We start from the raw sequence: 26012 nt of genomic DNA, 5'->3' as shown, positions 1-26012 counted from the left end.
TCAAAGGTTTCCATTAAGCATACAGTTCTCTTACAGGCTAATGCATCTTAATTCTAGCAATCAGCCACTACAGAAATACCAAGTCACAACAGCATAAATGAAGCAAGTGCTGTCACAGCTCCAAAGAGAAAGTAACAATTCCACTTTCTTGTGTGTTTGTATATTCAGACACCACAGTAGTAAGCAAAATGTTTATTACATTCACGTGCTCCTATTAGCTGTAGAGTCACATCAGAAACTTTGGTATTTCCTATCCTATCTCCACAGCTCACTCCCATGGTTTCTGGCTTGAAGCTTCTTAGCTTTACTCTCAAATACATTTTTTCATTTAACAGCTAACACTGAAAAGAGCTTAGTGGATTCTGGCAGCATTTTAAAAACTTCATTCACTGAGAAGTAAACTGAGACTACACATTTCAGTAGCTACTCATTTCAGATCACGTTTACAAGCATGCATTCTTTGATGTGCACAACCTTTCCTTTTTCTAAGTGCATTATAGTGTTTGGATCTCTATACAGCAGAAAGGAACTCAATGCTGAGATCTGAAGAGAAAAAGGCCCCCAAAATTCGGCACCTAATCTGGTTTCTGACTTAAAGGAGTGACTCGAGAGCATCTGGAGGAACTATCCTGTTGGTAAGGATTCCCTCACACAATATAAGTGGGCTGATATTTCTCCTGCAGCTCATTTCCTGACCGCACGTGAACACTGTCACACAGCCCCACATTTACAGCTGTACAACATGGACTAACCTCATGTTTCCTATTTGCTCTAAAGTAATTTAAAGTGAAATTAAAGAAAAAAAAAATCATCATATGTCACACAGTTCTACCCCTACTGGTAACTTCAAGGGATCAGTCACGTTCTGCAGATCTAAGAATTACCAGGAAGGGAGCAAAGCGTTAGTTTGAACAAGTTGTGGGGGAAGGTTTGATCATATTCTTTATAAACTTTTATCTTGTAAAGGTTAAGTAGTTCAAGGAAAACTTTTTTATCACAAATAGATACTGGGAAAAAGGAGCAGATGGCCTCAAGACATCCCTTCCAACCCAGGTTTCTGTAGTACAATACATCTGATGACAATAACAGAGCAGGAAAGAAGCTGCAACAACATTAGAGGTGCTACAAAATACGAGGGTTCCTCAGCCAACGAAAGCTTGCCAAGTAAACCAATCATCTACATGAATTCATTGAGGAACAGAAAAACTGCACCACATTTTAAAATAACTATTGTTACTATTACTTGAGACGGTTTGGGGCAGTAGAATCTTCAAATAGACTTTGTGGACCCCATCAGGAATAGTTTTTAACATGATCTATGGATGCCTTGAGTACCAGCTACCTCTAACACTGTTTTTGTTTTTATGAAGCTATGAATTTTGCATTACAGAGTTTCCTCAAATATTTTCTTAGAAATGGAGCTGCAACTTTAAATTCTCTTTCCAAGAGTAACATCTAATCATCAAAAACAGGAGTATTTTGTGAGCTTCGTGTTCCTACCTCAAGGTAAAATGAGAATATAGTTCCATGGACAACTACAAAGGCTCAGACTCTCACCCCATGTACAGCATTGATCTCTTTCCAGACTCGTGGTAAGCAGCAGACCGCAAGAAATTTAATCCTGTTCTCCTGCAGCAGTAACTGACTGACTCTAACCTAAGACTATTCCCTTGAAATGAATTCAGAAAGTCAATTCATGAACCAGCCTCTCATTCAAGAGTAAAGGCTCACAGCACACAAGGAACCACAGACCACAGTCTCCAGAAAGCTGAACAACACATTTGAAAACAATCTTTCTGAGTGAATGAGGAATATCACAGGCTCAACATAAGATGCAGTTTTTCTATTTATCACTTAGGAACAGATGTGTACTCAGCTTTTAGTCTTTGCATGACTCATGCTGAAGGATGCTGGACTCAACAGCTTGAAGGTCTCCCTTCCTATTATTCTTCAGCAGGGTAAAAAGGCAGCCTGGATTTTCTTCTCATCTTTGAGATCTCATCCATGTCAAACTATTTTTCTTTGTTTAAAGAGCAAACAAGTAAGTAAAAGACACAAGTCACCTTTCACAAACACTACTTTGTAAAATTATGTTCCTTGAAACTCCAGGATATATCCATTATTACCTGACCTACTGAGTAAAGACCTTGAAGACACAATCAATTCCTTCTGACAGCACACCCACTGAGAAAAAGCTGTTTAAAAGTTTTATTACATGATTAAAAGATTGCATAAATCACCAGTTACTGTTACACATATGTATTTTTTTCTTTCATAATTAAAAGTGCATCCCTTATTTTTAACCTAAGCCTAACCTCCTTCTGATTTAGCAATCTGCAGAGATCAATGTTAACAGTCCTTTATTTTATAATTTCCCATTAAGGCAATTTTAGGGCAATTGTGAAGAGCAACTCAAAATATTTTCTTGTATTAGCTGCGTAGCATGAGAGGCAGAAGCAGCTCACTATAAAGGTCCATTTTTCTAAACCTTTGATTATCTTACAATTTTTTTTTTTAAATACTAATTTTGCCTTTCAGTAGCTTCACCATTTTGCAAACACCAACATGGAACGCAATATTCATGGGTTAATCATAACAGCACCAAAAATATCTTTTGCTTCAAGTTTTTTCCCCTATTGGCACACCTATTGCATTTGCCTCAAGCACAGCAGCCACTAAATATCCAGCGTTAACTGCACATTATCTGTTACCCTGGGGAGAGATGCAGCAGGACAATTACAGGCCAGACACCTCTACCCACAAAACTTGCCAGCACTCCTTTGTGCTTTGGCTAGATCAGAAGAAATAGTGTACAAAAGCACACACATTTTCTTTACAACCCTACTTCACAGGAGAACCGCGTTGCACCAGAGCCCTTTATTATCTTTGTTTAAATCTCTGCTTCAACTGCAAATATCAACAGTAATGAATTAATGCTTTCATTTATGTCTGCTGAAAAGGTTAACTAGCAAGCAGCTAAGAATGAACTGTTATGAGACCCTCACTGGAAAACGTGCACAGCCTACATTATACTTTTGAGTTGTTCTGTTTAACCAGTTATTAGTTCTAATGCAAGCTGCTGCCCCTGAAACACAAAACCAACACAAAGGCAAGTAAAAACTAGGGGAGCAGCTGAAGTGTTACACAGAGCACTAAGGGTTTTTTCAGATTGTGTTTAATTTAAAAAAAAAAAAATTAGTGTTAGGCACATTTACCATGTGATCAGCACCATCTCTGACATAACCTCACATAAAGTTATGCTCATGGGTGTTTAAAGCTACTACAGCATTACAAGTATCAGCATCGGCTAACTTGTGCTGTACCTCAGGAACAGGTCCAGCTCATATTTGCTTCCATTACTGACAACGAACTGACAGATTATTAACCCCTGCAACTTTCTCACTGTCCCAGACCTTCTGTTTATACTTGTATTTTCCCCTCAGTTTAGGAAGGATGTTGACTTGCTGGAACGAGTCCAGAGAAGAGCAACAAAGTTGGGGAGGGGTTTGGAACATAAGCCCTATGAGGAGAGGCTGAGGGAGCTGGGGTTGCTTAGCCTGGAGAAGAGGAGACTCAGGGGTGACCTTATTACTCTCTACAACTACCTGAAGGGAGGTTGTAGACAGACAGATGTTGGTCTCTTCTCCCAGGCAAGCAGTACCAGAACAAGAGGACACAGTCTCAGGCTGCGCCAGGGGAGGTTCAGGCTGGATGTTAGAAAAAAGTTCTATACAGAAAGAGTGATTGCACATTGGAATGGGCTGCCTGGGGAGGTGGTGGAGTCGCCATCACTGGAGGTTTTTAGGAGAAGACTTGACAGGGTGCTTGGTGCTGTGGGTTAGTTGCTTGGGCGGTGTTGGATTGGTGATGGGTTGGACGCGATGATCTTGAAGGTCTCTTCCAACCTGGTTTATTCTATGTATTCTATGTATTCTATGTCTTCTGCTCCCCACCCACCAGGATTTAAAAACAGAAGCAACATTTAGTCTCATTTATAGGATCTACAAAAACAAATAGTATCTTTCAACAGTTTCCCATCAATTTCCTCTCCCACTGAGAGAAATACCTCCTAAATCACTCTGCTTTTGGTTCTTACATGTTAGTGTTTGAAACTGACAACGCCCAAATTATCATTTAAGATGCCAAGAGGAATTAAGATGCATTTGCCTTCATCTCAGCCAAACTCTATCTTGAACTCAAAGGGCATGCACCTGCAACCTCAGATTCATTTACACCACATCATTGAGCATGTCCACAAACCTATCTATCCAGCCACGAGTAGCCAAATTTTAGACCAGGCATACCAAACAGTAAGATAGTACATGAAAATGTTCTGGTGGGAGCTACATGCAAGGAGGTTAAGAGGAACAAGAGAAATTACTCAATCATTATTCAGGGCAGGTGGGAGCAGTCTCATTACTCAGTTACAGAGCATGCAGCATCTGAGGAAGTCAATTTATTCTCAGTATCTACACAACTAGCATATAAAGCTTTTGCCTATGGGAAAGAGCAGTATGGATAAAGAAGAGACTGGAGCAGGGTTCATAAGAATTGGTTTTATTCAGCATCACAAAAAAGGGTAAATGAAATCCTCAAGTGTGCAGGAGATATCAAGCTCTGATGGGTTGGCAAAAACCATGCCAATGGGGCACAAAAAAAAATAAACCAGAAGTATCTCACAAACTGAAGCAAATTGCTGAAAGGCAGCAAATAGTCTTCAACACACAGATGTGATGTAATGCATCCAGGGGAAAAAAACAGATTCTAAGCAGTATCTCCTTAACCACTTAACACTTGCACTTTCTCCAGTTCCAACTGCAGGACAAAGGCTGAATCACTGTTTCCTCTGAAATCAACTCAGTGTAGGAGCTGACCCAAAACCAGCAGTAAAACATTGTGTATCATTAGGAAGGATATTGTAAACATGGTACTTAAACATATCACTGTACAAAACAATAAAGCATCCACATCTTGTGCTCAGTTCTGGTCTCTGCTTCAGAAGGAACACAAAGTGCAGTTAGAGGACATGCAGAGCAGGGCAGCTGAAGTGATCAAAGGATGGAGCAGCACCTAAAGTCAGGCTACAGAACCTGGAACCCCTCAAGCTGGAAGGACATGAGGCCCAGTGAAAACAACCACAACTTACTAGCGGGGAGGGGTGGAAAAACAACAACAAAAATCCCCAACACCAACAACCAGGAGAAAAGGGTGAGGGAGCAAAAGGAAGGAGAAAAAGGAAAGTAAAAAAAGGGGGATGGGGGAAGGAAAAAAGGGAGAAAATAAAAGGGGAAAAAACCCCATACACCAAAACATGGGGTGGTGGGAAAAAAAAAAATCAATGCATTGTCACTGTTCATTAAACCCTGACAATATAAGCAGTAGCAGGCATTTGAGGGGACTACTGGAGGTTAACTTCAAACCAGTATAAGACTGCCTCTCTTTGCAGCTGGCAGTGAGCTTCCTGAACTTCCTGCTAGAGCAGGGGGTGGAGGCATATACTGTCACCAAGTTCAATAGCAGATTCACAGTGGGTTCACAAGAGAAGGGGACAAGAACTAGTAAGGAAGGTACCATCTGGCATCCCTGACATAGTGAGGATGCAGAATAAATACAGGCCAGGTGCACAAACTGTGTCAACGCCTTCTGCTGCCACTGAGGCATACTGCTGGCCTGGAAGATGAGTGGTCTCCTCCAGCAGCATCTCTAGTACCAGAAACAGTTTGGCCAACAAGACTGCAAAAGCAATCGTACCCCTGTGCTCACACTGTTGAGGCTGCACCTCAAGCAGCAGGTTCAGTTTTGGTCCTCTAACTACAGCAAGGACATTGAGGTGCTAGGGTGCGTTCAAACAAGAGCAACAAAGCCAGTGAAGAGTCTGGAGATCAAGTCTTGTGAGGAATAGCTGAGGGGATTGGGGTTGTTTAGTTTGGAGAAGAGGAAGCTCAGGGGAGACCTTCTCACACTCTACAACTGCTTGAAAAGGAGACTGTAGTAATCCTAGTAGGGTGGATGCTGGTTTCTTCTCCCAAGTAACAAGAGGAAATGGCTTCAAGGTGTGCCAGGGGAGGTTGAGGCTGTATGTTAAGAAATATTTCTTTCCCAAAAGGGTTGTCTGGAACAGGTTGATGAGGGAACTGGTGGTCACCATAGGAAGGATTTAAGAGACATGGTTCTTCCTGGCATGGTTTAGCGGTGGACTTGGCAGTGTCACGTCTACAGCTGACTCAATGATCTTAAAGGTTCTTTCCAACCTAAATGATTCTATGCTTCTTGTGTTCTTAAAATCGGCATTATGGCTCTGTGAAGGTGTAGGACAGTCACAAGCTTTAGACATAACCTAGAAGAATACCTACTCAGTCAGAAGTGCTGTTGTAAGAATGACATCTGCATTATAGAAATGTTCTTAGCCTTTCATGGTTTACAGCAAAAGATACATTTAACTCTTAACAAGCCCTAAAAGCTTAAACTGCTTAAGATGCCTCAGGAGAGATGTGTGTGCACACTTATCAATGCCTCAGATCTAGCAGGAATATCTCCAGCACTGTGACCTGTGATCATGTAATCTTGATGGAAATACTGTGACATTTTATCAACCTAACAATTCAGGCCCTCAGGCAAGCTTAGGGAAAGCTGTAGACACACACTCTATCCGTGTCTAGCTAGTCCCTCATTTGTACTACAGAGCACTTGATCTTAGAAGTGATAGCTTAAGTGGATTTAAAAAAAAAAACAACACACCACCAAAAACCCAACAAAATCCAACCACCAAACACCCCCACAAAAAACCCCAACATTGTCTTGACATTGCTTGCCATCGTTGAATTTGCCTTGTCATTTTCCACGATGCGCTCATGACATGCCGTGTGCCACCACAAGTCACCCACGTTTTCAAGAGATGACAGGATTTTACAGTTCCTCTGCTCAAATACAAATGAGCACTGCATGGCAGGAAAGCTGCCTTCCACACTAGGTATGACAAACTCACAAGCACACCTAGATGCTTCTGAATGTAACGGGAATGTTTTTCCTGGTGCAGAAATTAACATCAAGGACACAACCAAGAACAGGAGAGAATTAAGAGGAAGTAATTAAAATACAATTCAAATGGAGATACATGTACCTGACCACAATGAAGGAGAAAGCAGCTTTCCTCAAGCATTTTTTTGAGGGGTGGGATTTTATTTTTTTTTTGTAAGAAAAACTAATTCAGAAGATTCAGAATATCAGACTGAAAACATAACAAAAAAAGGCACCCAAAGGTTCATTTTGGAATACTCAAACAGCATTTTGCAAGTTCTGGGTTTTGGTGCTTTTTGAAGCCAAATCCTTAGAAAGCTGGGAGAGACATTTCACTTCATGTTCCACCGCTGCAAAATTATGCTGTTTCCATGGTTATGGCCCACACATGGATTCCATTGTTGCAGCAGTTTTTCAGAAGCTAGAATTAAAGTTTTAATGTTGTTTTTTTTTTTCAACTGAAGTTACAGAACATTCAAGACAAGTGAAAGAAGGCTGAAGATAATCAGAGCAGCCCACAAGGAGAGAGGGAAAAATGTAAAGGACAGCTTTCCAGTAAAGAACACGCACAAAGCAGTTTGTCAAAAGTTTAACCTAAGATTATCACCTTACATATACATTGTACTTACAAAAAAAAAAAAAGAAAGAGCTGTTACTAGTTAACACTTGCATGTATAAAAAGCCTTAGTGCCTGAAAAATAAAACATTGTATTGACCTCAACGGCATTACTGCCAGGCATTCAAAGCGAGATTGACAGCAGCAACAGAAGTTTTGTTCTTTACAGAAACCTACCCCCAGTAAACAAGATTAAATGCATTTTTAAGGAGAACCTGGTTTTTCCTTACTCCAACAGTGATACTACAGATTGGGGGGAAAAAAAAGAACAACCACCCATCACTAACTTTTGCTGCAGTTCGAGATTCTTCTCAAAGTGAAGCGTGACATCCCTGTACAACAAACAGGCATTTCCACAAGTATTAGGGCATTTACAGCCAGAGATAGAGAGCCTGAAATCAGTTCTCCAATGTCACATGAGAGTTTTGTATCTTAATCTTAGACATAATAGAACATGCTCAGAGTGATAAACTTCAAGTTTACCACCACAGGCAGAGGGATAATTCCTTTAATGTAATCTTATTGCAGCAAGTCTTACACGTCTTACTAGGGACATAGACTACACCACTTCTAACTACTACACTATGTGGAGACACAACAAGATGCAGAGTGTAATTCTGGTGGGGTGTTGGGTAATTTTCAAAGAAACAGTCAAGAAAGGTTTTCAGATCTTAAGCCACAAAGGAGTATCATTTTAATAACCTAGAACGACTAAACTATTTGTCAAAGAACAGAGTAGACAGATGGCAGTGAGAACTAGGAAAGAGATTAAACCAAACATCATTTCTTTAGTTGCACAAGCACATGCAAATATTTTTAAGCAAAAAAGGCAGAGAGCCTACCTCAAGGTCTTAAATAGGAATTTAGGGGCAACAGAAAGACAGACAAATCATCAGGAAATGGCAAAAGAGTCATTATGGAGCTATATATTATGCATTCATCTAAACTGGCATAAATAATTTTTCTTGCTATGTTTCACAACAGCAGTATTTGTATTAGGCTGGTTGCCTCCTCCCCACACCACACAGATCAAATGCACCAGCAGAAATACATAAAAATCATTCTCCTGGCTTTTCTGCTTCTCTGTCTCTTTTCATATTTTTCAGATGGAAAAGAAGGAGGGCAAATTAAGACAGCACAAAAGATGACAAGTAAGGTAGGGAGAAACCACAAGCAGGAAAAAGCCAACTAAATAGCAAAAGAAAAACCGCACACACCAGGACAAAGAAACCAAAAGAGATAACTGACGAAAACTAGCTTACCAAGGGAAAAAAAAGAGCGTAGTGGGGGAACAAGACTGCAGACAGAAGAGTTTCAGTACACAACAAGAGACAGGCTTTCTTCTCTTAATTGGTTCTGTCATGTAGCCATCTGAGAGCAACTCTCAAAAGAGTACCGTTCATGTAAAAGGAAAACCCCCAACACGTCTGTTCTCAGCAAGATGATCAAACAAGAGACCCAGTTGGCTTGACAGAACACAACACGTGTGCAACTTCCATATTCCCTTTGCTGCGACTTCCAAACACGGCCATTACTCCCTTTCAGCCAAGTGAGCAAGTCAGAGTTTGTCTCCAACAGCAACAAGGGAAGCCTAGCATGGATGATTAATGGATTCTCATATTCACAAACCCTCTGAAAAATGTCAGCTTGGCATCATTAAGATTCTATCAGTCCTGAATTGCAATTTAAGAAAGTATTTTGCTCTATTTAATCAATTTAATGCACAGTAAAAGCTTAATTTGACAAAATTGAAAGCGTTATTTCTCTCTGCCGCCGGCATGAAACAGATTAATACCACCAGAAAATACTTGCAGAAAGATTTAAGATTCATTACATCTTAGGTGGCAGATAAATATTAGATATACTATGAACTCTATAGACTCAATACTGTGTCTAAGAGCTGTGAGTTTTCAGTTAATGCTACAATTACCTCCCCAGCAGCTAACCCAAGTTGTGCCTCCTACACAAGCCAGTACTGTGATTTCTTTCAAGTCCACTCTCACCAAACATTATTTCATACAGTAACAACAGACTCCACAGACACTAGGGAACACAGAACAAGGACAAAGACAACTCCCAGTTTATATACACTTTACGTCTCTGTGCAGGTTCCTAGCCAAACCCAAGCTGGATAAACGCAGGTCAGAACAGAACACAGAAGTGGGTCCCAGCTGTCTCAGATGAGATAAACACCTTACAATCCTACCTACGTTTACCAAGGTTTGACTTAAACTATCCACAGAAGTACTGAAAGAATGACAGAGAGGTGCCACAGAGGACCGTTTGGAGGTACACACAACAATCTGAAGCTAGAGGATAACAACACATGTTACAGTAGACACATCTACTCGTCAGCCCTGTCTGGCAGTCTCAGAGCTGGAGGTTCTCTAAGAAGCAGCTCTTGTCATCCCAGTGCCAAAGCCATGGCATGACAGCACTATTTGTACTGTGAAATGAACACTTCTGCCTTCAGGGCTGTCAGACCAATTTTCCTCACAAATAAGGAACAAGCCAATTCTACGGCCAGCAGCAGGGAAAGGAATCCTGACAGAGCGCTCTTCATGAAACATGCTCACTACTAGCCAAAAATCACAAAGTCCCTTAGTAACTCTGACTTACCTTATAAATAAGTACTTATGTACTGCAGAGTGTTGCAGGTCTATTAGAACAGGACTTTAAGTCTATTGTGATTTTGCTGCTAGATGTGACTCAAGTTTTTCAACACAAAACGCATCTGCTATCAGAAAAGAAGTGTGAACTGCTACTTTTGCTGGTGTTAAGAAACTGCTGTGTCAAATACTTCAGTAAAAGCCTTTTCCATTTATGCAAAGGGAATGTATAGTATTTGTATACACTTATACAATTACATCTTGCTTGAACTTGCTTTGTTGATATATAAAACAGTACTAATGATGACGAGAGACACTGCTGATGTACAACGATTCCTCACCAGCAAACCAAGTGAGCTGTAACAAACTGGTGGAAATGAAGAAAAGTATGATGTAGTCCTTCAAGAATAAACAGAAGCGTTAGAGACTCAATTGTATTTGGTACAGCCCTGTGTAGGTTGGAGTCACTGAACAAATATTTTCTGCACAAAGACCACAAAGAAGTGTAGAGAAGAAATCTGTGCTTTGCTTCAGAAGCAATAAAAACAAAATTTTTGTACCACAACATAATCTGTAGGAAATTAGAACAAAAAAGAAGCCTCAACCAAGAAGCAGCATTGAAGCTTTACAAATTCTTCATGGGTATCATAGTGGATTCATTATTCCACGTGCCTGAAAAACCAATGCCTGATCACTTCCTTTGTTATCTCAAACAAGGATAAAATTATTTGAGGACTATTCTCTAAATGCTTTTCCTTTTCTGATTATTCATTTGGCACGGAAGAAGAAAAGACAAGCAAAAAAAAGCCACACAGCCTTTTCTGCTCCTGATCTAACAGGACAAAGTCAGATGCCACCAAATCCCACAGAATAAGAACAAAGCCATTCAGCCATGGTGATTACCTAGAACTGAACTGACAGTTGTTTCATGCACTTTCAAGCTCAGTAACATGAATGTGGTGAACATTTTTTCATTACACTATGATCTGATTTTCAATTTATCACATGTGGTATGTCAGGAACCCCTAGCACATTGAGTTATTAGAAGATAGTATTACAGTTTATTCTAATCTCCCCATAATGTGCAAAATACATATGCAATACTTCATAAAAAAATTAAATTAGTCAGAATAGTGAAACAACATTGAGGTCATCAAGGTGTTTCTTCCCCAGTCTTCACTCTCTGAATTGCTGGTGAAGGTACCCCAAAACTCACCCTCAAAAAGCACAAATAAAGAACTGGTTTAAGGTCCAAATTAAAAACCTTATTCAACTTTCCAATAATTATTACAAAGAGACTCATTGTCAGTGCAAGCTGCTCAAGATCTAATTAGGTTCAGAGTGGATGTTAAGTTCCATTTGCTCAAAAGCCTTAAACTAATTCTGGCACAAAATCATCCAGCTACTGCACAAGGATGTCAGTGTTTCACAAACTTTGGAACATCTTTGCTGATATGCAGAAAGATCAAATTAAAGAACTGTGGTATGTATGTACCTCAGAGTCAGCTCTGGTACAGTTAATATGTATTTCATCTATCTGCAAACTAAGCATTTGTGACAGTACAAAAGAATTTCAGGCCACATATGCTAACAACGTATCACAGAATTGGAGCTGAAATTATTTCTACTCTGTATTTGTCCACTCCAGCCCCACATAAGAAATGTACAAGTTCTTAACAGGATACTGAAAGCTTAGAGCAAACCAGAGGAAGTCAAATAATGGAAAAATTAATTTCAGCCTAAATGACAGGGATGTTAACAGTGCTGCCACATGAACAGCATGTAAGTCAGTCCATTTATCTCCTTTCTCACAATTGCTGAATTAGAACATTAACAAAAGTCACCAGACCAGAAGGAAATCTAAGGCATCTGTATATTTCTATATCTAAGAGAAACAAACAACACACCAAAGAAATCCTCTAGAAGAACTTGGGGTAAAATGGGCAACTTTGCCTTACAGAAAAGCAAAGAAGTAACTTCTCATGTCACTGTAGCAGATCTGGGTGGATTAGGTCTGTCAGTGGCCTAAAGCATTCCCCAATAACCCAGCAAGGCTGGGATCAGTGAATACAAGAATAGTTTGGGTTGGAAAGGTTTGTCCCACACAGACCTTTCTAATGAAGGCATCTTTACATCTATCTGTAGACATCATAATATGCAGGCAGGTTTGGCCATTACATACAGCTCTAAAATTTGAAGTCTACGATTTAGACACTGTTCCATGAATCATGAAGAGAAGTTTTGAGGTTGGGCAGAGGGCAGCAACTGGTCATAACTCATCCTGAGGCCTCTCGTTACAGTACACATATGAATGCAAGAACATCTATCTTTTCCCCCTTCTGACCTGTCCTACATTCAAACTTCTGTTTCTAAGATGACTGAAGAAAAATACTATCTTGCCTGGCTTTTTAAGAAGTTATAACTAAGAGAATATAAGAAGTTATAACTAAGAGAATATGAAGTTCCATCTTCTCCATCTCTTCCCTAAAATACAAAAAACCCAAGCTAGACTGAGAGACTAAAGCCTTTATCTCTACTTAGACTTCCAAGATTTAGTCTCCACAGGACTTAACTCCCCATTGACGTCTAAGCCTCTATCCCAAACACTAAAACCGAAGTCCTTCAGAACGCAAACACGACGCTTTTGCAGTTGAGGTAAGCAACACAGTAGTTTGGCAACAAAATTATTTCAATTACTTGTGTTCCCTCCTGTGCAGATCATTAATAGACACCTTGCCTCCTTGAACTGATACTTAATACAGCCATCTTACTCACATCTGATGTCCTAAGGCCAACACGGCTCTCCCTCCCAACATCAATTTTTTCAATGACATTTCAAAGACAAAAGAAGAAACAAGGAATTCCCACTCCACCTGCTGAAGAGTTAAGACAAGCTCACTGTGTTAGCTTTTATCAACTCACCATCATTAGAAATGACTTCCAAGAAGTAAGCAACTCTTTTCAAGCACTCAACAGCTGTCCTCCAAGAGACAGCTTCTAAATTTTAAGAAGCTTTTAAATTTTATATTACAACTAAGACTAGAGACCTGGTGAATCTCCACTCCAACACCATTTAAAGAGAGTTACGTTATTCAAATGAAAGGCCATCAACTGTAACATTGATTAAGCATCAAATGAACATGCATTCAAGTGCTTTCAAGCATCAGAAAAATATTTAAAGTAACTCCTATGACCTCATGCAACAGCCACAAAAGAATATTTTTAGGTATAAAATCCTTTCGTTCAAGAAAATGGTAACAGATTATGAAATTTATTTAATCCACATATATAAGCTGTACAAATAAGATAGCAGAAACCTCTGCTGGGAACATCATGGACTGGATTACAGCCCTGATTACTGGCTAAATACTGGTACTTGTGCCTGAAAGCTCCAGAAACTCAGGTCTGACTTTTGGGGTTTAGGGAAATTGAACTGACCAAAATGCATATGACCTCAATTAGCCATCAGGCCAGCCATACAGAAATACAGATGCTACAGAGATGAAAACCAGTATTGACTGAAATGTGACATTCCACAGAAATTCTACATTGCTGCCACTTAAGGGGACTGAGAAAAATAGTAGTTCTACCATCCTGAAACACAACAAGTCTTTTGTTCAGTTTCTATAATCTATAATTATCCATAGTTTCTACAAGAAGAAAAATTCTAGACCTGAGGCCATCTTTGGGGCTTCCCTACACACTGCTTTTCAAATGTTCCTTATTTCCCTTGGAAAAACATTTTCAAGAAAGAGGAGAAAAGAAGTTTATGGTAAAGTAACAAATTTAAAGTCAACTCCACCAAACTCATCCAAATAACAGAGACGTCATTTGTTTCTGAAAAACGTTTCACAGTTGAGATGTAAAATTTAAGGATTAAAAATTTTCTTTAAAAATATAAACCCAAAGAGGATTTTAAATGAAGGAGGGATTATGTAGTCACACACTTAAAAAAAGATCAGCCTTCTGATTGATCACAATTCTCTTTCCCCACCAAGAATATACTGCTTGTGTTAGAAAAATATTAGACACTAAAAGAATAATTAACTTTGTATTTGTGTGTTTCAGCTGAATTTTTCATCTGTGATGCTCCCCTGAATATGCCCATCACTGATTTTCTCTGCATGAGGATACCTTCAAATGGGAGTTTTAGTAGGAAAAGCCAAACCAGCACCTTCTGACCCCCATTATTCATACTAATTGTATACAGTTCTTGCAGTACCCTGTGCAGGTTTTTCTGCTGTCATCACTATGGATACAGAGGCCAGCAGTACATGAAGCAATGTAACTTACTGCTTTCCTATGTCAATCTTTAATCCTTTCCAGAAGAGCTGCATGTAACAGGTTAAACCCTGGGAATAGATTAACCTGTCTCTTCCCCCCAATGTAGAACTGAGGGAAAAGTAACACAAAAAAAAGTCTCCAGGTTGAGACAAAAAGAGTTGAGATTAAAAGTTTCACTGAGCAAAACATACCAATACAATGCACAACCACCTTGGCTAATAATGTAATGCACAGTTACCTTAGGCTCAGCCTACTTACAGAAAAAGCAGTGAAATGCAGGAAAGGAAAACAAAAATAAACCCACACCAAACAAAAAACCAGCATAAAACACAAAACCTGAACCAGTGTCCTACTATACTCCCACCTGTATCGCTGCCACCCAAGTGGAAGGAAGCCAACACCCAAAACTTGGAACCCAAAAGAAGCAACCAGAACAGGAAGCCTACCATGTTACAATCTGAACTTCAAGCCCCCGATACTTCGCTCCAGACAGCACTTTCATTTTGAAGCTGGCATGAGGCAGGGCAGTTTTGAATACCAACAGCAAATTTAAATTCAGCCCATGATGCTGCATTTAGGTCATGTCTCCAAAGTGATTTTTACCAAAAGCAACATAAATACTAATTACTTGTATTAGCATCAGGATTCAGTAACTCACAGGTCACTGGAACTACGCATTTAGAGCAGAGCTCCAACTCTTACCCTATTCCTTTAGGAAGTAGAAGAGTACATCTGGTACAAACCTTACGCTATACAAATGCTTACGCATCCTCAAAGCAAATCTTCCAGGTCGCTTTGGCATGGCTTCTCTTCAAACCTCATGAACAGGAAACCTCCAAACTGAAGCCCAGACTTTACCACCACCAGATATCCTGTTCTTCATTGGCTACCTAGATATGCTGGACAAAGTGAGCCTCTTTAAAAAGCAAAAAGGCAATCCCCAACCTGAAAGATTAAGATGTCTTTGTGAAATGACCACCTTCATGTAGGATTTAGCATAGAGCTAGAAGCACAAGGCATAGGCTGGATATAAATATCCTGTGCTCAGGCATTAAGGCATCAAAGAAGGATACCATGCAAAAAGGACATACAAGTTTGCAAGAATCTTGTTTGCTTGTCTGGTAGGTTTTGAGCTTGTTTTTTTTCCAAAACACAAAATTTGCAGAATCTAAGGTAAATTATTCACTATAGTAAGAGTTCAATTCAAACTTACATGTAAGGCAGAGGAGTACAGCCTGAATTATTCTGCTTAAAGTAACTGATGCAATATGGTTCAGACTTCCAGGAGCCTGCAAGCAAACCACCACAAGACGACTTCCAGAAAGAGGAAAGAGTTAAAATACACTGAGTACAATCCTATGAGAAAATGCCTACCATTCCTTTTGGATATCGCTCTTGTAGAGACCATTTAGAATAAGGGAATAGGCTGAAAGGAAGAATTCCATGATCACAGCTGCCTCAACTCCTTTGGACCTTAACACTTACTGGGATTCTGCCATGCTGGAAGTCAAACTGAGCAGAGTGATCCTGAAAGACAGAATTGACAACGCAACCAGCTGCTTACAGTACATACAAATATAACCTAGCATGTCAAATTTGGAGTCCTGTTGACAACCATGACTTTAAGTGCCCTTTTGCTTTTCACATTCTAAATACTATTTTACTAAAATAAGAAATTACTTCATTTTTCTTTCTTTAATGGAAATCTTGGTTAGCAATTCAAAGACTGCACCTTCTACAGTACAGCTTGAATGGACTGTGTTACCACATACCTTCCACGTGCTGTTGAAGGGCACTATTTCAGTGGTACCTGGAACAGTTATTAATAAATTCTGATAGATTATCAAGCTCCCTCTTAGTACAGAGCATCATATCTTATTTACTGCATCTGGGACATGGTTTAATGGCCACAGTGAAGTTAGGTTGACAGTTGGACTCCATGATCTCAGAGATCTTTTCTAACCAAAAGAGTTCTATCAATCTATGGTTTAAGGGTACAGTTTGAGACTCACATTGCCTTCTCATGTCCTCTTTAATAATGAAGCATGGCCACATCCAGAATTTTGAGCAGGGAATTCCAAGTGCCTGCTTTACTTCTTGACAAAGAAAAACAAAAGTTCTGATTCTCAGCTACCAGTAAGAAACAACAGAAATCCCATCATTTCTGGAAGTCATCGACTCTATACCCGTGCCAGCAGTGTGCGGACAATACATGATAGAATGAAAAATGAACCACTCTTTCTGCCAATTCCTGCTACTGCAAATTGATTTAATGACATTCAAGCACATGAAAATAACATTTCCAGAAATTAAGTTTCATAATAAATTTGCACCTAAAGAGTTACTATTGAGTAGGAAGGTACATGTAAGCCAAGATCCAAAAAGATAATGACAAGAAAAGCCCCACACCTTAAGAGAATAAGACAGACAAATTATCCACACCCATCTAGACATGAAGGGAAGTTGGGCCAATTTGAAATGATTTATACTGGCTGCTGACATAAAACTGGTGATGATGAGAAAGAAAGACATCCCATCAGAGGCTCCTAACACTATCTCACATGATTTTCCACCACCTTTACAACTAGGTAAGAATAAGCAACCTTGCATATACAAAATGATTTTACTAGCAAGGCAGCAATACCACAGAGAACCTGGAGGGGTTCAGGGAGTCAAAAGTGAACAAGAACTATTGAGACTACCGTTAGAAAGGGAAAAATAAATTAAAAATATAGTATTATATTGGCACTTATGAACATGGGATCCCAAACATAAGGGAGACAAGCAATCTTTTCATTTATACAGCAAGAGTTAAGCTAGAATAATATCAGGTCCTGTTCTGAGCACAGCACAATATTTGTAAGCCCTGAACTTCCTGATGTGAAATTCCCTGCATCTCAGGCCCTGCTAATTAAAACACATTTCAGGAAGTGCACTTCAGACTGCTTCTCTTCAGAGGAAGTTCTCCATGAGCGTCTGCAGGAAATAACCCAGATTTTTCCTTTACTACAACACACACAAATCCATCTTGGCAACCTCTGCATTGTCACTTGCTCATCCTGCTGCCTATCAAGCTGGCCAATGTTTTTGCTGCAGTATTTCACGACTTGTCAGTGCCTTTGTATCCACTCATTTTCCTCTTCTTACAAGGACAGTCATTACAACCTCATCTACAGCTGTAATTCAAGGTGTCATACCAAACATCATCACAAAGGATAACAAGAACCCTGGCAAGCCTAACTGAGTTTACAGACAAAAATTCAACTTTTCAAGCCTTGGAAAGACCTAGTGTGGTTAGAATTTTGCTCTGTTGCTCTCAGAAAATTGTCTTCATTTTTTTTTTCACCAGTATGAAGGTAACTTCTTAAGGTGTAAGGCTGTGGCACTGCAGTGTCTCTAAAATCTGGACACCCTGCAGTTATTTATTATGCTGTATAAGAATGGTCTTAGTAAATGATCCAGATTATCTTGCTGCCTTTCAAACCCTTCCTAGGTCAGTGTTAAGCAGTCTTGTGCACTTCCTGCATCAAACAACAAGCAGTACAGATCTTAACCCATTAACCAAAATACAGGTTCACATTACCAGGGAGCAAGTAAGTTTCTCATAGAAATAAAGCTACAGTGAACTTTACTGCAAATACAGCCCTGCATTCCCAACAGCGAGAGCACTCCCAACTCTGAAAGCAGTGTTGACAACATTAGCAGGACGGAACACATTAGCTGTAGTGAAACAGTTTTACTTCTTAGACCAAAAAAATTAGTTGCATCCACCTTCATTACAACTATAAGTATTACCTTCATAAGAGCTAAAAAATTAATAAATCCAAGTATAGGCATGCTTGACTTCAGATTTTAAAAAACCATATTCCTGCTGAACATAGTTGCACAAATCAGAACAGGTATGTGCTTGCAGGGCTGGGATGAAAAAGAGATTAGCTGCCCCATGACAAGAAGAAGAATATATTCTGTGAAAAGGACTCAATATTTCCAAGAGGAAGCAATGCTGCAACACAGTCTAATGCCCTGAAGCATGGGGGAAAGCTTCATGGATATTTAACCAAGTCAATCGTTCAGAAATCTGCAATTTAAACAGTCTGGAAGGCAGCAGCAGCATTACATGACTATTTCTGGCATCATCAGAATGCACTGCTACAGACCCATCCAAGCCATATTACAAAGGATTACTATTTACAGAGTCAGACATTGTTTTCAGCTTTATATTTCCCTATTCACATCTACCAGAAGGGCTAGCAACCAAAATAAATAATTTGTTTTGGTATACTGAAAATCTTTGGCACCTCCAGAGAGAAGACTAAATCACTACTTCATTCTACCTCAGTAACATATTCCAAGATAATCCAGGCAGGCCGAGGTTTTATTAAACTCTGAGGGATAAGACAATGAAGGAAAATATCACAAGCACTGAGATTTATTTCCCCCAGCCCACTTATTTCTGTGCATAAAACAGCAGTTGCTCTGGGGACAGGCTGAGGAACAAGAGCTATGCTGAGCAAAGGCCAGGACAGAGTTCAGAAAGACATTAGGCAACACATGGCAGAGTTTGTCTTTGTTATGCTCAAGTTCACTGCTTTGTAAACTCCAGTGGTACCTGCCAATACTGCTGGAACACAGAGCCTTTTACAGCAAGGACCCAGGGACAGAGATGAGCATGTTCTGCACTGAACCACTGGTTAACTCACACATTTGTGAACCCAGCCTGCTTGGAGGAAGTTGAAGTTTACCGTACGCTTGGTGAACAAGTAAATCATCTCCAATGACTCAAAAGTCAAGGATAACAAACCAGAGAGCAAGTCCAGCAAAATTCCCCTTTCAGAAGCCAGGAGGAGCTATTAGCACATAGGTGTTATTCACAAGTAGCAACATACATTAGTTCTCCTCACCCTTGAGAACAGAGCGGTTATTCTGTACAGCTTTACATGCAAACTGAGTCTTTTGAACAAAGTTTTGTATCAAGAAGGAAAAGGCCCCAGAGGCATTGAAATGAGACTACAAGCATAAGAGCCAAAAAACACAAAAACCACAGACCTGCAAAGATCTCATTAGGAATGTTTCCTTCTGTCATAGATAGAAAGGCACATCAATTCATTGATCTGCCATTCTGTTCTTCAATGAGTTACATGCTGGGTACAGCAAGGTTGCTCAAATACTACTTTAATTTCAAGTGAAATAAGCCCCTACCGCTGGAAAGCATCTGATGTCACTTGTAGTGAACATCTTCTGGAAGCTGTTTCTGAGGTGGACGTGCTAGCACCACCTACTGTCAACAGCTGCCCGACATCTTTGAAAGCACAATAGATACTCATACCTTTGCCTACAGAACCCCTGCACCATTCAGTGCATAAAGTCTGGCCTGAGGAGCAAGTCAGAATCAAAGTTAAACAGAACTGCTGCTCACAATCCTTCCCTACTGAGACATCTCCTGCATTTACTAATAACTACTCAGAGTAAATAATCAGCATCAGGAAGAAGACAAAGAATAGGCTGAACTGAAGCCAGAGTGTCATCCACAATCCCCGCGCTTTTCTCTGTCACGGACCTATACCATGGTACTCGGAGGGTTAAATACAGAACAGCCAAGTGCTATCCAAATGGTAAGAGACCTGCTTTGAGTGCACATTTTAAGTGTTGCAACAATAAAATAGCATGTCTGAGCAGGGAGCTAAAATTGAAATCTCTGACCCTCAGTTCTGTGGCTCCATCCAAAGCAAAATTTAACACCACCATTTAATGCCACCAGTCAGCACTACCATGGCAAACTTAACTGCAAAAATCCATCCTGCAAGAGGGAGGCTTGAAGAGTACAACAAACAGACAAGTACAGCTTTGGTACCCAACAAGACAGTAGTTCCATGGAATAAAGTATGCCATCCCATAATGAAAAGACTATCATCACTCACATAAGAGCTTAAGTTTTTGCAGTACAAATACTAGACTTAGAGTTCATAAAGCAGCTGGGTAAGCAAGAGCTTCAGTACACTTTACTGTCATTTCCACTAGAACTGTCCTTCTAGTATTTGCATATATAATACCCATTTCAAAAGCTAGCATTAATCTCTTCCTCCCACCAAAACCCCAGCCAGAAAAAATACAGATACTCCAATGTAAACCTGGCAAGTCAGAAGTATTTACATTTCATATTTTTCACTGTTTCTTTCTTGCAATTGTATTTTACAGCCTAGTTGTTCACAGTGCTGGTTTTCTGTAAGTCTTATCTAAGAAGGTACTGCAAGATATTTACCTAACAAACTAAGTATTTATTAGTTGTCATGGTTTGACCAGGATATGACTCACTTCAGCCTTGTACAGACCATGAACAAATGGCTTCAGTTCACAAAACACACAAGTGTGCTTTTTTGCCTATGACATCACAACAGGCACTGCTATTCCTTTTAAAAGGTCAAATAAAATGAAAGGAAGCATAAAACCCCCTTAAAACACACAGGTCTGATTTGTAGGCCTTTATAAATTATAAACTGTGAAGGAAGGGGGCCCTGTTTTGACCCCCACTCTGCTTTCTGGATTTCCTGCACTATTAAGTTTTCCATGTTTAGAAAATACTTTTTAAATGTTTGGGTTTCCATCTGAAACATAATTCAGAATTAACCTAATACTTAAGAAAAAAAATTTTGATCTTCACTTATAAAAGTCCAGTACTAGTGCTACTACTAGTGTAGTATTTGGGGGGTGGAGGTGGTCCAGTTTAATTGACAAAACTCAAAACTACTGTTTTTTAAAAACCACACAGATTATTCCTTGAAGTGAAGGAAGTAAATTGAATTCATTGGAAAAAGCTAATAGCATCATACAAGCTAACATCGTCATCCCATAGCAGAAAAGTGGAAGGAGAAATCACAAAGAGGTTTCATAAACTTGAAAACAGAAGCTTAATAAAGGCTAACACCCAGACCACTCATGAAGTAAAGAAAATAAAGACATCTACTCCTGGAAATTCAGATGGTCAGGAGTCACTACGTGACCCTCTGCTACCTCCTGAAAGTGAAAATGCAGAGAGATCCTGGAGAGTTGATACTCTGAAGCTGAACTGCAAAGCAACAGTCTGAAGTCCCATGAGAGACCTAGTCCACATGAAATGCCAGCACTCACATCTCCTTTGTTCTCAAGTGCATTAAAGCCCAGGCAAGGGAAACATCTGTGTCATCCAAACCAGGTGACAGGAGTTTTAAATGAAGCTCTCCACATCAGCAAGTTAGAAGCAAAAGTAAGGATCTAACAGGTTACTCTAACCACACTCAAATGCAAGAATATTCCCAACATCTCTATACGTTAGCAGCAATAGAAGCAGAAGTCAGTACACTAAGGAATAAAACTGAAGAACGCAAATATAACCCTTTACCCTGGGAGAAAGGAGGGTCACAAGGAACCAAAAATATAGCAGACCAGAAATAAATTAGGCCAAAATCCCCCTACAGTAAAAATTTTGCTTGAAACAAATTTTTATGTACCAGAGAAGTGCAGAAGGTGAGAAGAGAGTTCATCAGCATTTTGCTCCAATGACAGCACACAGAATTTTCAGGTAAGCAGTTATGGTAGGTGAGAAAGAACCTTGTAGATTTCTCCCATGCACGCTTGCTGTACACATCTACACACCTCTGTATGCCTCAGGCTGAATGGAAGGGCCATAAATGGGATGGTCAGAGAAAGGCCCATTGTAGAAGGTGCAAGGACAAAGACACACCAAGAAATTCTGGTTTAATATCCACTGTTTAAAAATCATCATTTTCAACAATTACAGGGAAACAACATGAGCTTGAATAGCTGTACCCAGAATAAAAACCCCATGCTGAAGTGAAATCATTAGGTATTCCACATACCTTATGTAGCCTTTCCAGCTCTCAGGAGCAGGTGTTCAATGCAATGAAACATGAAATCTGAAATGAACATTTAGAATTGATTAGGATATTTTCTTGACCTAATGTCTTAGTAGTAAAATACCCAACAAACTTAAAAGCAAGTAACTGCTATTTGCTGATATGAGTACAAGACAGCCTTTTAAAGGCATGAGCTGCAGTACTTACCCTGCTTTACAAGTGCAAATTTAGCTGGAAGTCCTTAGGAAAAAAGCTACACATCAAAAACACCACAAAAAGTTTAAGTAGAAGCCAGGGGCTTACATTTGAACTCAGATACTGAACAAAGCAATTTGCTAGAAATCCTGTAGGTTCCATGAAAGTAAACTAGCAATTTCACGGATCATATGGGCTTGCTATTTTGAAGGAGGAAAGCTAAAGGATTCTGAAGTAAATCTTTAATACAGATAGCATATATTTAATGGCAACAACAATTTGCAAGTAATGAAACCCTAGATGATTGATTCGAAATGTTAGCAGCATCCAGATTTCCTATTAGAAAGAGTGCTTTGCCTGAAGGGAAAAAACAAGCATGTGGGAGGAACTAGGGGAAAGCATTTGCTTCCTTAGGGTATGTGCATCATAGGATAGCCAAGCCAGTTTTCAGCTGAAGTAATAAATACATACAGATGTAGTTCAACACACACATGTAATACACTGTCCAGAACAAGTTCTAGGTTTTTGTTCTCAGAGGAAATTATCGATCCAAAAGTACTCCAGAGCTGAGTGATCGACAGAGTTGGCTTTGCTCTTCCACTCCTCAAACACATACATATTACAGAGACAAAGGCTGTACCAGTAGAAAGGTTAGGCTTACACATTATTAACTTAAGTCAATTTTTAGTAACTCTTTCTGAATCCTTTTTCACTTCAGCTACTTAAGTTTTACACACACACATAGGCCAGCAGAAGTTTTCCACAATAACAGAGTATGATGATAAAGCAACACAACACAAAGTTTAAAGGAACGGCACTGAAATTTCAGGTGTTCGTCTAAGCTATAATGACCTAACCGCCACCCCCACACACTTTTATTTCTATATGAAAGCCACAGAAATGAGCCCCAGAATGCACATCCATACCATTGGGAAAAATACCACCAAGAACTTGATCTGCTTTTATGGTGGCCTGTAAGAGGAATGGCACTGCCTTGAAACACTAATTTTGAAGTTCACACAGAGTCTGTTGAGTCAGCTGTCCTATCAGCTCTACCAGACTGAGTGGCAAATGATAGCTTTCCCCAGAATTACATCTGCTCTGAGTATTTTTATGGAATTAGTCATGATTTGGGACAATTCACAAAAACAACAGAATTAACGGACTGGGAATGACATCAAAACAAGTCCTTTATGAAAAGATACATTTCTCACAAAACTGTTTCTCAAACGGAGAGATCCATACAGTTATTGATTTAATTAACAAAGTTTTCTGATATGGCAAAAGCTATTTTTAATTTCCAAGGCCAACAGTAATGACCTTTTCCCATTCTGGGAAGCTACTTCAATAGCATCCTCAAAGCATTTGTTGAAGTCATTGTGTGTAACCCCACGGGACCTACTTGCATGCAGCATCAAAAATGCACCAAAACACCCACCTCAAAACTATTATTTTAATTGCTCAGGCATCAATAATGCCACCACCTACAAGTAGATTAGATTTTCCACACAAATTATCCCACTGATTTTCAGAAAGTATCCACATGTATTAAATTCAGTGTGCAAAAGCACGCTACCGTGATTTGATGTCAGATGGCAACCCCAGAGCACAGACAAAAGGACTCTCCTTTGGTCATGAGCTATGAAAAGTAGCACAGTCATAGCTGATACAACACAGCATTTCATCTCCCCTTCTGTTTCCAGGCACACCTTCCCAAGATTTGTTTCCGCAGGTTACTTGATTTACTTCATTCATCAATTACCTAGGAAGAAAGCGGCAGCGAGCACTCTCCTACACTCAAGTTTGACCAGTTGTAACACTTCTTGAAACAGTCTCACTCTAGTAGGGATAAATGCCGAAAGCCTCTAAAATGGCCAAAAAGGCAATAAACTAGAAAGTGGTTTGGGTTAAGCAAAGTATTGTGCTTTTATTTCAACTTCTTGTAATTTAATTAACTAATGCTCTGAAAGCAAATCAATAAAATGTCAAGCCTAGCTTTTGATATTTCTCTGCCTTTCTCCACAAAGTAAAGGTTTTCAGTAAAATGACAATATCTAAATGTAAAGGTTAATACACCTTTGGTGGTTGAGAACTAACTCATTTTAGACTTTTTTCAAGTCACTCATTTGGTCCAGTCTCACTTGTATCTTTTTTATTATTTTTTTTAAACAGAGTTTTCCCTCTCGTGCTGGCTTACCTTCCTGCATTCTACACCAACCCAAAGGCACTAACTGCAGGGGCATGGCACCGTGAGGATTTAGCAGTCTTGAAACCCTTAGTGTTTCAGGATAATTGGTGTACAAGCAATAACTTGATCTTAACATTGCTTAATGGCTTGGACAACAGAAGAATGTAGTCCATAAAGCAGAATTTGGAACAGATTCATTGGACCTAAACACAGATCCTAAGCACGTCCCCACAAACCATTCCCATATGGCCACCATCAGCCTCAGCATCAGTAATTCTACAGAAACTTAACCAGTGTTTTGTAACTTAGTTGGGTGAAAAAAGGCAAACTTCAGTAATCTCGACTTTGCATCATATTAAAAACACCCAAAAAAATATCAAAGGAGCCTACACTTACTATCACCTCCTATTCCTAAGAGCTGTTACACAATCAACTCTAAAAACAAAGATTTAACAACAAAGGACACAAGTTCAGCATAACATTTAAAACTGCTAGCACAGGTTCAGGCCAAAACTGCTATCATATTTCAAGTGACAGCTGTGCATTAAGTACTCACATTATATGCACATGGGCATCAGTTTTCCCCTCCCCATTTAGTTTTGTCTGTGCTTCAAAACCTTTCTTAGGGCTCACAGCTTTGATCTTGTCTTTCCAGAACTGATCTCAACTCAGTAACCCTCAAGGTTTTATTTTACTACTTCTATCTACTTGAAAAGTAGAGCATCAAAGCAAGTGTGTTTTATGTACATTTATTTTCACAACTTGCTGCAAGTCCTCACCCTTCCTGTACTTCCAGTCTATGATCTCTTGCTTGGTATATGATCAATGCTTCTACTCCCACTTGAGGATACTGTAGTTCAAGATCTGTTTAAACAGAAGTAACAAAGAGTTTTGAATTAGAGAACTTCAATGCAATCCCTATTTATTGCCGAAAAGTCACATAGATAAATACATTACAGACCCCCAAAATTTGTTTCTTAAGAAGAATAGGTCCTGTGTTCAATATTTTTCTCAGTTTAAAGGTTTTATTTGCCTTTAAGAGAGGAAAAAGCTGATTCAGTTGAAAAATTAAGCCAATGATACACACTCCTGTCTTTACAGATTCACTCTCTTCTTTTGATGAAAAGAGAGCAAGGCATAACACCGGCTGTTGAAAGCACTGAAACAGCATGAGGCAAGCACTACTGCCATCACACAAAGAAATTCTCCCCCTTCTACTGGGGTTGAATAAGCAGGGGCTTGTAGTCTAGTAA

At 39.5% G+C, this 26012-nt stretch overlaps 1 protein-coding gene across 4 annotated transcripts in view; it reads right to left on the bottom strand.

Moving 5' to 3' along the window:
* PTK2 (protein tyrosine kinase 2) overlaps window positions 1–26012 on the bottom strand; it is a 195015-nt gene that overhangs the window by 158120 nt on the left and 10883 nt on the right. For 2 of the 4 annotated variants that reach the window (XM_054167180.1, XM_054167181.1), the window contains exon 2: window positions 22380–22436. The exons of the other annotated variants lie outside the window; for them this stretch is intronic. The gene's annotated coding sequence lies outside the window, so the exon portion shown is untranslated. The remainder of the gene's footprint in view (window positions 1–22379; window positions 22437–26012) is intronic. 4 annotated transcript variants of the gene reach the window in all.

This window comes from Dryobates pubescens, chromosome 14, assembly GCF_014839835.1.
Source record: "Dryobates pubescens isolate bDryPub1 chromosome 14, bDryPub1.pri, whole genome shotgun sequence".
Classification (NCBI taxonomy): Eukaryota; Metazoa; Chordata; class Aves; order Piciformes; family Picidae; genus Dryobates; species Dryobates pubescens.
Note: the sequence above shows the minus strand (reverse complement) of the source record. Positions and strands in the feature narration are given on the sequence as shown.